Consider the following 12479-nt stretch of genomic DNA (forward strand, 5'->3'; position numbering starts at 1 on the left):
CCCCCCTTCCTTCATCCCCCCCGACCCCCTCTTCCTTCATCCCCCCCGACCCCCCCTTCCTTCATCCCCCCCAACCCCCCCCTTCCTTTCCCCCCTTCCTTCCCCCCCTTCCTTTCCCCCCTTCCTTCCCCCCCTTCCTTTCCCCCCCTCCTTTCCCCCCTTCCTTTCCCCCCTTCCTTTCCCCCCTTCCTTCCTGCCCCCCTTCCTTCCTGCCCCCCCCACCCCCTTCCTTTCCCCACTTCCTTCCTCCCCCCCACCCCCCCTCCTTCCTCCCCCCCACCCCCCTCCTTCCTTCCTTCCCCCCTCCTTCCTTCCTTCCCCCCTCCTTCCTTCCTTCCCCCCTCCTTCCTTCCTCCCCCCCCCAACCCCCTCGTTCCTTCCTCTCCCCCCACCCCCCCTTCCTTCCTCTCCCCCCACCCCCCCTTCCTTCCTCTCCCCCCCACCCCCCCTTCCTTCCTCTCCCCCCCACCCCCCCTTCCTTCCTCTCCCCCCCACCCCCCCCTTCCTTCCTCTCCCCCCCACCCCCCCTTCCTTCCTCCCCCCCACACCCCCCTCCTTCCTTCCTCCTCTCCCCCCCACACCCCCCTCCCCCCACACCCCCTCCTTCCTTCCTCCTCTCCCCCCCACACCCCCCTCCCCCCCACACCCCCTCCCCCCTTCCTCTCACCCCTCCCCCCTTCCTCTCACCCCTCCCCCCTTCCTCTCACCCCTCCCCCCTTCCTCTCACCCCTCCCCCCTTCCTCTCACCCCTCCCCCCATCCTCTCACCCCTCCCCCTTCCTCTCACCCCTCCCCCCTTCCTCTCACCCCTCCCTCCTTCCTCTCACCCCTCCCCCCATCCCCTCACCCCTCCCCCCTTCCCCTCACCCCTCCCCCCTTCCCCTCATCCTTGCTTCTCATTGTTTTGCACTTGTGTGGCCTAAAGATTACTCGCCACTCATCTGCCCTATTCTGAATGATTTTGTTGCACATGGACTTGGACTGCTTTAGTATCTGAGGTGATGTGAACTGTGTAATCATCAGTCTCTATGACTCTATAAAACATGCCCAATTCTGACCTTATGATGCAAGATTAATGAAATAATGAACATGGTTTGGCTTTGTACATTAGAGGTTTACAGCATAGAAACATGCCCTTCGGTGATACTTGGACATTAATCCGAGTGTCACCTGCAGCACCTGGGGCTGAGGTGATTGGGGTTCACCAACCACAACTATTTTCCTTTGTGGTATGTATGACTCCAATAAATGGAGAGATTTCTCGCTGGTTCCTATTGACTTCAATTTTGCAAAGGCTCCTTGATACCATCCTTGGTCAAATGCCACCTTAATGTCAAGAGCAGCTACTCTCACCTCATCTTGAGTTTAGCCCTTTTGCCCATGTTTGGATGAAAGCTGTCATGAGGTCAGGAGTTAAGTAGTCCTGGAGGAACCCAAACTGAGCAGTGGTGCAATACACTGACAACATGCTATGCATAGATTGCTGCATTTTAGGGTTATGGAATATTTGAGCTGATGTCCACCTCCATGGAAAGAGTAGCACCTACGTAGGGAATCATAGTTATTGCTGTGTGTCACTAGATAGCACTATGCCTTCTATCACTTTGCTGATGATCAAGAGTACAGTGCTGCAACAGTGATTGAGCTAGATTGAAATTGCCCTGCTTTTTGCAGACAGGCAGCACATTGGTGAATTCCACGTTGTTGGGTAGATGTTGGTGTTATTGCCACACTAGAAAAGCTCAACTGGGAGAAAATTCTTCACTATCACTCCAAGGTGTTATCATTGACCATAGCCAATGCTGTATCCAGTCCCTTACGTCATACATTTGATAGATTTGTACACTCAGCACTTCTGGCTGAAGGCGATGGCAAATGTTTCAGCCTGGTCTTTTCACCGATGTGCTGGGCTTCCCCATCATTGGAATAATTGTTCCATCTCCTCCTCCACGTAATTGCTACTATTCGTGACTGGAAGAGCCAGGACTGTTTGATCTGATCCAGTCGTCATAGTACTGCTTAGCTCTTTCTGTTGCATGCTGCTCCCACTGTTGAGCATGCATGTAGTCCTATGTTGTAGCTTTACCAAGTTGATGCCTCATTTTTAGATATGCCCGCTGCTCCTGGCATGATTTTCACTCTTCATTGAACCAGGGTTGATCCCTTGGTTAGATGGCAAAGTTAGAGAGGGGGAATTGTCAGCCCGTGAAATTGCCACTATTGTTGAATAAGTTTTGAATGTTGATGATGACCCACAGTGCCTCATTGATGCCCAGCTTTGGGCTGCTAGGTCTTATCTGAATCTATCACATATAGCACAGTAGAGTGCCGCACTATGCAATGGATGATATCCTCAGTATGAAGATGGGACTTTGTCTTCACAAGGAATGTGCTGTGTTCACTCTCCTGAGCAGATACATCTCTGACAGATAGATTAATGCGGTCAATTAAGTCTTCCTTAGTTTGCTCTCCATCTGTTGCAGGCCGAGTCTGGCAGATGTGTTCAGGAAGGGAGTCTCAGGAAAAAGTGTTCATTTTTCTGTATACTTTGTTTACAAACAGAAATCTGAAAAACATTTTAAAAATAAACCAATTTCCTTTTTCAATTTTTATTAGCCCTGAACTAGCCAGATCAATGAACTATACTGGAGGTGAGGCAGCCAAGAAGCGGTTTTTGCACATTATTTATAGGATAGTTTATAAATAGTTATCCAAATGATGTCAAAATTAATTGTAATAATTTTCAACTGAACATGTGAGGGAAATGATACACAGCCTCTGAGAACAGATAGAGAAATACATGGAAAATATCACAAAGTCTGTTTGCTTTTCTTGGAAATGTTAGTTTCCTCCTAGTTCTGTTATTTTGTTAGGTCACTGGCCATTAGGTTTCTTGCATGCAGAAGGTCATGAGACCCTCTTTGCAGTAAATATGTGAGCAAGGAAGTGCAATTTAATTAAGATGCAAGAAATTAAGTTTTCCTTTGTCAGCTTTGGCGTGGCACTTTTGAAACACTTCAGGGATTCTGGGCAATTGTGGGATACAGTGAGAAGTGAGTTTCCAGGCTCCTCAGGACTGCAGAATTGCAGTTTTACCACACGCAGTCAGTAATATAAATAAAGTTATGAGATCTGTGAATGGTGCCACTTTCCTCTTTTCCTCCAGTCTTTGATTAGCAGATATATTTGTTGGAAACCATGTTACAGATTATTAAAGTGGCTGAGGCGCGGATAGAATTTACTTGCAAAATAATGTATTTATATCCTGCAGTACTCAATGCAATGAACTCGGTGGCAACACGTGAAGTGTTATGATATTAATATCTATAATTCTGAAGTATGTGTCACTCAACATACTGCGTGTGATTTCATTCATCATAGGGTTAGAAGCATACTTATTTGCTTTTGTTTCGTCAAAACGAATAACAGGAAACTGAATGCTGGTTTCAGTTTCATGGTTTCTGTCCAGAATGAGTCTGTTGAATTTAATTTATATTGCCTGATAGCTGGGAACAGATTCCATCTGATAAGTATTTTAAAAAGGACAGAATCAATAGATGGTTTGAAATACAAAACTGTTATAGATTCTAAGAACCAAAAACCTACAATAAATTTAGCTTGAGTTCTCTGATCAGAAAACTGCCTTTAATGACTCTAATTAATAACCATGTTCTGCCGCAGCACTAACTGTGATTTTCTTTTGATGAGGGCAGGGGGTAATCCTTTTCATTGTCTGACAACGGTGATTAGAATTCAAAAGTACTTAGCTGGCTAAGGATATGAACGATGCAATATAAAAGCAAGCGATTTCTTATTTTATTCTGCTCCATTGTCGACTACAATAACCCAGAGCATTGCTTAATAAAATCCTATAGGAATATGCCATCCTGTAATATGTATGGCAAGATGAATTGACAGACTGACACAGGTCTATATGTTGATGACGTGGCTGTGTTATGATTGTGCTTAGCAAGCAATCTAAAAATATAAAAGTGCAATCACATTTTGTCAATTCAGGCACAGCCTTACCCGTTTACAGTGTTTTGAGAGGTTGTCCTGTTTGTTCCAGGAAATGTGCTGACCTTAAGACTTTCTAAGCAACGTTCATAGAATCCCTACAGTGCAGAAGGAGGCCATTTGGTCCATCTAGTCTGCGTCAACTCTGAAAAGGCATCTTACTCAGTCTCACCGCTCCTCGCCATTCTATCTCCATCCCCCCATCCTATCCCCGTAATTCCACACATTTACCATGGCTAACCCACCTAACCTGCACATCTTTGGACTGTGGGAGAAACCAGAGCACCCGGAGGAAATCCACACAGACACAGAGATTGTGCAGACTCCACATAGGCAGTCACCCAAGGCCAGAATCAAACCTGATTCCCTGACACTGTGAGGCAGCAGTGCTAAACACAACTGCTACTACTAACCTACTACTGCTGTTACATATATTACTGTTACGTGGTTCAGGTTTTAGTTGAAAGAAACCATTATCTGGGATGAAATGGTTCTTGGGTTTTATGGAAACCATGATATAGAAAATTTTAGGCTATGACTGAAGACGTCACAACTATTCATCTTTTAAATCTTTTTCCAGCGTTGCACTTGGACTGTAAATTTCAGAGTGAATTTATTTTTTAGCTTATTGAGAAATAATATTTATTGATGTGAAGAGGGATCATTCCCTTTGATCAAAAAAAAAGTCACACTGTTTGCGGCTTGCTGAAATTTGAAAGAGAAGTTATATGCAGGAAAACATGGTTTCGATGAGAGGTACTCCCACCTACGATGCAAATAATTTAAAACTTATTCTGCTGTGTAGCAATTTGTTTTAATAACATCTATATTTTCTCTTGCATCTTTTTCTATTTGTTCCAATGCACTGCATGAGTCGCCATATTGACACTGGTTGAATTGGCATCCTGCTGCAGGACTCCACTAGTGAACTGTGGAACTGGTTGCTGGGTGTTGTGGGAGAGCGACAAAGTAGCTGCATTTTTGAAATTCCCTTTCTTCTGTAGAATTTGTTGACCACACCTGATATTTCACAATGGCAGTATTGCAGAAATCAGTAACTCAATAGGGGAATTTTAAGTGCTCTAATTCATACATTGCACAAGACAGAACTTGTTAGAACTAAATCAAATGTTTGGCACATCATGTTCATCAGGTCATCTTTGTTAGCTATCTAAATCTTCGCTTCATTAGTTCATTACACTGCAGCAAGAATGTTGTAGATCTTTGATGTTCCTGGTAACCTGGCTCATTGTTCCTTCAAACAAGGCCACCAAAAAAGATTATTTATTTCTGTTCTGCTTGCGGAACCTTGTTGAGTTCAAGTTGGCTGCTGCATTTGCCTACATAGCACAAGTGACTATCTTGAAAAGGTATTTAATGGCTGTTACTCTGTGCTGGGACACTAAGAGAGAGATTCAGGGATTTTTTTTTGAAATGAAGTTGTTTGGACAAGAGTGTTCTACCAGAAACAAACTCTACAATTGTTTTTAAAAGAGAAATGGGAAGATACAGTATTTGAAAAAGGAACATTTAAGAGGAAAGTGCAAGAGAGTGAGATTAAATGGATAGTTCTCTTAGGGTAGGAGCAAGTGTGAATGGTGAATTAATACCTCACTATGTTTTTAATCCACCACTACGATGAGTAGGAAGCACAGTCATTAAAACTGTAAGTGTAGTGGCTGCCATGTTAGTAACTCCCAAAAATTCAACATATGGTCCCCTAGCATGTGGTTGAAGCAGCATTAGCACCTAGCGTCATGCTGTATTAGACCTCCACTGGTTTGTTATAAAATCTACATGCAACTTGATAGGTGGTCCTTTTGTGACCAATTTAAAAAATTTACATATCATAATATGGAGCTGGAATGAGCACAGATGATCCTCCCCTTTCTTCAATTTATAAGTGCTGTCACTGAAATACCAATTCTCCTCTGCTATATTGCTGCTACTCAGTTATCCACTTTCCTGTTGCCACTTTTCTCTAATTCCTGTTAGCAACACCAGTAGAGATTTGGTCTTTAATCATGCCTCACTGGTGAACAGCATGTTGCTGTTGCTCCTGCCACAAAGTGTGTTTTAACTCTTATATGGTGGACAAAGATCTGTGAGTTGACTTATTGTTAATATAGTATTTATTCACATACACAATTAATTGTGTATCAACCGCACAATCAGTATAAGTTATTTTACAGAATGCTAAAGTTCAAGTTCAATACTAGACCTTGACTTAACTTTTGGGAGAGTGACTGGCAAGTATCCCAGCAGATATTGGCCTTTATCTGCATGCAGGTCTCTGTAGTCCTTGGTGTGGTTTGATCCTTCGGTCTGGTCTGATACTCTGGTCTGGCCTTCCTTCCATTCATGGTGTGGTGCCTCGTCTCATGGTGGCAGTTGCTGGTGGTGGTCACCGGTTGTTCTGTTCCTGTCATGTGAGCTCTTCCTTGGATTGTGCAGTGCCTATAATCCCTCATTGGTTTCGTGCCCCTTTGCGTGGTCTCTTCCTTATTACCCTGATCGATAACATTACAATCAGGTGCTGCTACACCGATCTCTGGGTGTGTATCCAGTGGTCATGCCTGTAGGTGCTGGAGGCATGTAGGTCATATACCTCCTTCCCAAATAAGGGGTTCGGGCACCGCTTCGATTGGTAAACGAGTATGCTTGACCTGAGAGTGATTTTTGTCTTTGGGATGGCCTATTTCATGCGTATTCTTTTGTCTGGAGCTGTAACCTGTTTATCTCTGTCCAGTATTCATTTGAGGCTGCAGCCTGTCTGATTCTGTATTGGCCCAATTGTCCCAGTGTGCTCTGTAAATCACCATCTTAGGTGGCCTGTTTGGCCACATTGCTAACTGCAGCTCAGTGGAATTGAGACTGGAGCCTAATCTTGTAATCCTGGGTGCTATTAATTTAAGTTTACTTATTCGTGTCACATACTGGCTTACATTAGCACTCTAATGAAGTTGCTTTGAAAATCCCCAAGTTGCCACCTTCCGGCCCCTATCCAGGTATACCAAGGGAGAATTTAGCATGGCCGATGCATTTAACCAGCACATCTTTTGGACTATAGGAGAAAACCGGAGCACCAGGAGGAAACTCATGCAGAAACAGGGAGTATGTGCAGATTCCGCACAGACCCAAGCTGGGAATCAAACCTGGGTTCCCTAGCGGTACTCTATTCAAGCTTGGGGATTGTTTCTTGTAGTTCTCTCCTCCATCCCCCAGCTCCCTGATCCCACAACCATACGTTCACAAATGGCTTAGATGAATTCCTGACTCACTGCGGTGCTCATGCTGAACTCATTTTTTTTAACTGTCATTTGTGTGAGTAAAATCAAAAAGGGATCTTACATCTATTAGCCGCTCTGTTTGGTAACTCTCTGCCTGTTCCCAGAAGTGTCTTGGTCATTATTATTTTTACATTGGAAGCTTGTGGTTTGTGTGCCATTCTCCATTGATAAACATCATGATTGCAATAGCTTTCATCGTGTCTTATAGTGCTGGTTCCCGAGATAGTTGCAAGATTAATCCTAAAAATAAAGAATTTACAAATTTATTGGTAAATAATCATGTAGCAGATGCAAGGAGTTAATGTGGGATGAAGAGCATCCATTTCTTTAGTGCGACATGGCCTGTTAAATGACGAAATGTCAGACAGAAAGCAGACACATTGTGCCTTAGTGTTGCAGTTACAAGTATAACTTAAAGTTGTGTCATACTTTAAAAGCAGGAATTGCATGAATGATACGTGGTCATCAGGTTTGCGTTTAACTGAAGTATTGTGGAGACTTCAATGTTTAGGAACTATGTGGTCAATCTATAATTTATAATCACACAAAGCAAAATTAATTAAGATCACCAGCTCAAGAAATTAAAACTTAAGCACTGTGAATATTTATTTGGTGCATTAAGCTATCAAAATCCTGATGGATTTGGAGATTACCTTGCAAGATTAATCCTAAAAGTAAAGAATTTACAAATTTATTGGTAAACAATCATGTAGCAGATGCAAGGAGTTAATTTGGGATGAATAGCATCCATTTCTTTAGTGCTACATGGCCTGTTAAATCACCAAATGTCAGACAGGAAGCAGACACATTCTTCCAATCTGCCATATGCAAAAAGATGAACCTATATCTATATCTGAAGCAAGCATTAGAAAATTTGTATACATAAATAATGTGCCTGGTCCCTGCTGCATCTATGGTTAACCCTGAGGCAGCTAGTACCAGTACTGTTTTCTGAGGCAGCCAATGCTAGTGCTGTTCACTCTGAGACAGTCAATGCCAGTGCTTTTTGGCCTGAGACAGTCGATGCCAGTGTTGTTTGCCCTGTGGCAGCCAGCAGTAGTACTGTTCCCTTTGAGGTGGCAAGTGCTGTTTGCTAAGAGACAGACTGAGGAAAACCACGCAGACACGGGTAGAATGTGCAAACTCTACACAGTCACCCAAGGCTGGAATTAGGTAACTTAATAGAGATCTTATTATCAAATTCTGGTAGAATAAACACAGTGCAAGTTTTTCCACTTGGTGGGAAGTGCAAAACTAGAAGCCAGGAACGACAACAATCTCCATATATATAAGAACATAAGAACATAAGAAATAGGAGCAGGAGTAGGCCATCTAGCCCTTCGAGCCTGCCCCGCCATTCAATAAGATCATGGCTGATCTGTCGTGGCTCAGTTCCACTTTCCCGCCCTCTCCCCATAACCCTCAATCCCTTCTCTTATCAAAAACCCATCAACCCGCTTCTTAAAAATATTTAGCGAGGCAGCCTCCACCACTTCAACGGGCAGAGAATTCCAGAGATTCACCACCCTTTGAGTGAAGAAGTTCCTCCTCAACTCCGTTCTAAACCGCCTCCCCTTTATCTTGAGGCTGTGCCCCCTAGTCCTACTGTCTTTTTTGAGCGGGAAGAGTCTCTCCACCTCTATCCTATCCATCCCATTCATCATCTTATACGTCTCAATGAGATCTCCCCTCATTCTTCTAAACTCTAACGAGTACAAGCCTAGTTTATTCAGCCTCTCCTCATAGCTCAATCCCCTCAACTCCGGTATCAGCCTAGTAAACCTCCTCTGCACTCCCTCCAGGGCCAAAATATCCTTGCGCAGGTGCGGCGCCCAAAACTGCACACAGTACTCCAGCTGCGGCCTCACCAATGCCCTATACAGCTGCAGCAAGACCTCCCTACTTTTATATTCAATCCCCCTCGCTATGAAGGCCAGCATCCCATTTGCCTTCCTGACCACCTGCTGCACCTGCAAGCTGGGTTTTTGCGACTCATGCACAAGGACCCCGAGGTCCCTCTGCACCGTCGCCTGCTGCAGTTTTTCGCCACGTAAGTAATAGTCCTTCCTACCATTCTTCCTACCAAAGTGGACCACCTCACACTTGCCAACATTAAATTCCATTTGCCATTTCCTGGCCCATTCGCCCAGCCTATCTAGATCCTTCTGCAGAATTGAATATATATACATCAGCATTAATATGACAAAATGTACCATGGTGCTCTACAGAGTTAACAAAGAAAATCTGATACTGAGCCATGTCTGACAATGTTTGGCAAGATGCCTAAAAACATGGTCAAAGAGGTAGGTTTTAAGAGGCATCGTAAGGGAGGAAAGAAACTTGAGGCAGAGAGGTTTAGAGAGTGAGTTTCAGAGCTCATATCCTAGCACCTGAAGGCTCGATTGTCAATGGTAGAGCAATTAAAATTGTAGAGTTGTTGGGCTGGAGAAGATTATAAAGGTACGAGGGAGGGTTAAAGCCATGAAGGGATTTTAGGATAAAAATTTTTAAATCGGTATTGCTTGACTGAGAGCCAGTGTAAATAAGTAACAACAGGTATGTAGTAAGTGAGGTTTAGTGCAAGTTAGGTCAAGGCAACAGAGTTTTGAATGATGTCAAGTTTGCAGAGGATACAACAGTCCTAAGACCAAGAGTGCATTGGAATAGATATAGAGGTAACAAGGCATGGACGAGGCAGCAAACAAATTGAGGCAAGGGCAGAGTCAGGTATCCATTCAGGTGAAAATAGGCAGTTGTAGTGATGTGCCAATGTATGGTGGGAATCTCATCTTGGGGTCAAGTATAATAATAAGGCTGAAATCAAGTCTGATTCAGGTTAAGACAGTTTCTAAATGAGAGTTTCGGAATTTGTGGCAAGGGAAAAGAATTTGTAAAGGGGACAAAAGACACTTCTGTCTTTCCATTATTTAGTTGGAAAAAATTTCTGCTCAGTCAGTGCTAGACAACAGCCTTGACAGTTTAGGACAAGCGGTGGGTCAATACAAGATGATCACTAAGAAATCAAATATAAAATTCAGAACAAACTTCTTTTCACAGAGACTGATGAATGTGCAATTTACTACAACAGGAAGTGATTGAAATAAACAATATGAATGCATTGAACAAGAGGCTAGATAGACATAAAAAACATAGAGGAATATAAAGTTATACTGATAGATAAAAACAGGTGAGAGGAGGCTTGCATAGAACATAATTACAAACATGAATCTGTTGGGCTGAATAGCCAGTTTCTGTAATGTATCGTCTATGTAATTCTTTGCAAAATCGCAGTGTTATGTTCTTCAACTTGACAGGATAATCACTTCTCCATTTCTCACCAGAACCATGCATTACTTGAGATTATATTTCCCTGAATTCCTCCACCATTTAGTTAGGTGTAGGTTTGCTCATTCAGATGTAAAATGTCTTCTGATGATTCATAATATTTTGTATGCATGAAATGAACATTTGCATTGAAGGGAGGAATGTAAATGTACCTTAAGACCAGCCAGATAACTCTAACTTGTTACCTAAAAAATGAGCAGCTTCTTTCTAAACCATCTCGCATGATAATTCCACATATCAAAACTAGAGCATTGTGTTGAAACTGAACATAGACAGAGATGCAAAATAGAATCATATCTGTCACCTGTTAAATGCCCTGACCCTTATTAAATATTTACAATGGCAGTAAATTTCAGGCTTGTTGCCTGTTTTGTGTCCCTCCCATGCTCAATTTCACTTCTTAGACTTTGAGAAGATTTCCCATATCTAGAGAGGCATGAGGCAGATATTGCACATCTTGTACCTCTTTTCTACAGCTTGGTTTTCTTGAAGCAAATCGCTAACCTGAAGCCAGAGTTATATAGGTTGAAGAGGGACTATTCTGCATCAAACATGGCTGAACAGGAGACTCTCCCCATCTTATTGTGTGCCACGTAGGTTTGGAAGGATTTGCAAGTTGACAATGAATGTGCCTTCTGTGGCTATCAAGCCCTGGAATGGGACTTGAACCCAGAGCTCCTGGCTCAGAGGCAGGGATGCATCACATGACCTTCAATTTCACCACATAATTTTAGTTTTTAAAGCTATCCTGTTTGGACACTTTAAAGAATGAGAATCGTATCAGGTGTATATTGGGCCAATTTTACATACTGAGTACCTAAGTTGAATTGGGTCGACATTTTAGATACTGAGACTCTACGAATAGTGAGCATTTGTATGGAGAAAGTACAATTGAGTTTGAACCTGTATTTGCAGGTAAAGGTACTGAAGTTCAACTCCATGCAACCCCCCAGAATAAAGACATGATACTGGTACTCCAGCTGCAACATTACCTATCACACAGACGAGTGACTTGTTCAATTATGATAATGGCATTTTTAGTATGTGTTCCAAAGCCAGATTATAGACCAAGCCCTATTGCGTTAGTAGGATTTGTAACAAACACCATTTTATTCTCACCTTTTATAAATAAACTATTAAAACATATCAAAGCGTATGAAACACTAGTCTATGAAACTGATTACAAGAAGGGTAGAAGGTCAACTTAGGCTAATTTTGATGCACAACATCAAATTGGGGAATAAAAATCAACTTTTTAACAAGTCCTATAAATTAGATGACTTGATTGTAGTTAATTCCAACAACTTTAACATTGATAAACAACCTACAACCTCAGTCTTAGCAATGACTTCATACAGAAGCAATAATCTGGCACAGATCCATTTTTACGCTATTGAAATTGGCTTTCCTCCCATTAAAGTGTGTTTTGCCTTTTTCCAGAGCCAACCTGAAATGTACAATACTGTGACCACTGTACCCTACATGTCCTCTTATTGATACTTAATCCACTTGGTCCACCTCATTCCCAGGAAACAGATCTAGCAGAGCTGCCTTCCCCTCTGGATTGGAAACGTAGTGATGAAAATGTTGCAGAAAATGTTTAATTAAGTTCCTATCATCTTAGCTTTGTGATATTCTTAAAGGGAGTTTTGACTTAATAGGTTCCTCCTGTTTTTAACCTTCAGAGACTAATTGATTTTTTTGGAAGTAGTGTCATGAACACAGGAAAAGCAATAACAAAGTGGATCTCTTTCATTCACTGACAAAAGCAGTTGATGGCAGTGGCAACATTGTTTTTTTTGTCAGTCAGACTTTTATTTTCATAAAG

At 42.6% G+C, this 12479-nt stretch overlaps 1 protein-coding gene across 1 annotated transcript in view; it reads left to right on the top strand.

Moving 5' to 3' along the window:
* gramd1ba (GRAM domain containing 1Ba) overlaps nucleotides 1-12479 on the top strand; it is a 689080-nt gene that overhangs the window by 251328 nt on the left and 425273 nt on the right. The gene's annotated exons all lie outside the window — the stretch shown is intronic.

Source organism: Carcharhinus amblyrhynchos, chromosome 29 (genome assembly GCF_965287045.1).
Source record: "Carcharhinus amblyrhynchos chromosome 29, sCarAmb.v2.hapA, whole genome shotgun sequence".
NCBI lineage: Eukaryota > Metazoa > Chordata > Chondrichthyes > Carcharhiniformes > Carcharhinidae > Carcharhinus > Carcharhinus amblyrhynchos.